This window comes from Adiantum capillus-veneris, chromosome 2 (genome assembly GCF_014529385.1).
Source record: "Adiantum capillus-veneris isolate H3 chromosome 2, ASM1452938v2, whole genome shotgun sequence".
Taxonomy (NCBI): domain Eukaryota; kingdom Viridiplantae; phylum Streptophyta; class Polypodiopsida; order Polypodiales; family Pteridaceae; genus Adiantum; species Adiantum capillus-veneris.
Window position 1 is genome coordinate 7039421 of NC_140932.1, and position 1937 is coordinate 7041357.

The following is a 1937-nucleotide window of genomic DNA, read 5'->3' on the forward strand; positions in this document are numbered from 1 at the left end:
CGGGCAAGAGATGGAAAACGTCTAGCTCCTCCTTGCGCTCCAACTGAGCCTAATATCGAAGGATTTGAAGCAGGCTGAACATCGCCCTTGTCCCCGACTAGGAGTTGCTGCACGCGCTCCACCTCGGCTTCTTCTTTCTCCTTCAATTTGAGGTTGCATGCACATGCAAAGCCAAAAACGGCTGGCTCTCCACGCCTTTGTCCAAAAAAAGGAGTGGCTCTAATACCAGTGTAAGAAACTAGGCAACTAGGCTCTACTGGATCCTCCTCCCAACCTCCCTTTATAGGTGGGCTCCTAGCCCCTTGCCCTAGACGGATCCGCTGTCCACAGTGCCTAGCCTGGCCCTTGGCTGTAGTCCTTGCCTAGCCTAGTTCTTAAGGTACAGGACCCGTGTCCTGACATTCCATATCCTCCACAACATCGTCTCCACTGGATTATGCCCCCTCAATTTCCTCCACGCTCTGAATACTTTCTCTGTGGGGGCGTAACAGCTCCTCCATGGCCATCTTCATTGAACGGGTTTGCGTCATCTCCTCCTCACCTAGCTCCTGCTGTTTAGGCGTTGCAGATTTTCTGAAGCTTTCAAAAGACATGGCGTCAAAGGTGATAGGAAACTCACGCACATTGGTAAAACTTCTTTTGACGACAAACGCGGGATACTTGCATGCAAAATGAGTGTGGCCTTTCACCTCAAATCGTGTGCTGACCACCCCATGATGGTCCTTATTCTCAAATTGCGTGTTAATACCCCGCACACTTGTGTTGATTGGACCACTCACTTCAAGGGAATCTCCCTTAAAAATATTCCGCATCGTAAACTGGTGACCTCCTTGATGACATAACCCCTGGACAATGCCACCCAATGCAATTCCGCTGCGGATTTTCTCCAATACCACACTTTTGTCAAAACCGAATCCGACCACATCCTGCAACATGAACCCATTGCTGGACAATGTATGGCTATCAGTAATCCCCAAAAAGTCCTCCTTGAACTCCAACACTGGTTGTACCCATTTCACTCCAATTTCCTCAACCTTGTTTACCATCCATCTTGGAATCTCGGGAATCTTGCCATAAAATTTCTTCATCCTAACGCCATTGACCGGTTTCACAACAGGTGTACCAAAAACATCCCTCAATCTGAATGTTCCTTGGCCTAATTCTTCTACAATTTGATAAGGCCCAAAGTACCTTAACTTCAGTTTTCCTGGGTGTGGTCCCAACTTGGAATTGTACAACATCACCCAATCACCCTTCGGAAAAATTTTGAACTTAACCTGCCTTGTCATCCAAGTTTGTCGTCTCTTTTGTCCAATATCTACTGCATATGCACTATGAATCCGATACTCTTCCAACTTCAACAACTCCCTCTGTCTATGCAACATAGAATCCTCAGGACTCAGCCTATGTTGAACTGCCAATCTCAGACTTGGAATCACATACTCCATGGGAACAATAGCCTCAATCCCATAAACCAATTTGAAAGGTGTCATTCCTGTGGCAACCTTATATGCTGTACGAAATGACCATAAAGCTGAATCCAATTTGTCATCCCAATCCTTTCTATTTTCTAAGACAAATTTTTTTAGTATTCTCACTAGCACCTTGTTTGTACTCTCAGCTTGACCATTTGCCTGTGGATGATATGGAGTTGACTTCTTGTGCAAAATCATATGTGTAGATGTCAACTCGGCAATTATTGAATTCAGAAAATTCACACCCTGATCTGACACTAACTCAATGGGACATCCAAATCTCGTCATAATGTTTGTATACAAAAATCTAGCCACACTTGCTGCTTTATTATCCCTCAAAGATACTGCTTCCACCCATTTGGTAGCATAGTCTGTTGCAACCAAAATGTATCTTTCTCCTGTTCTGCTAGCTTTCGGTGATATTGGCCCAACAAAATCTAATCCCCACTTTTGAAATGGTTC

At 45.0% G+C, this 1937-nt stretch overlaps 1 pseudogene; it reads right to left on the reverse strand.

Annotated features, from left to right (window-relative positions):
* Positions 1 to 541: 541 nt before the first annotated feature.
* On the reverse strand, positions 542 to 1088 carry LOC147462325 (uncharacterized; annotated as a pseudogene).
* Between the last annotated feature and the right edge of the window lie 849 nt (positions 1089 to 1937).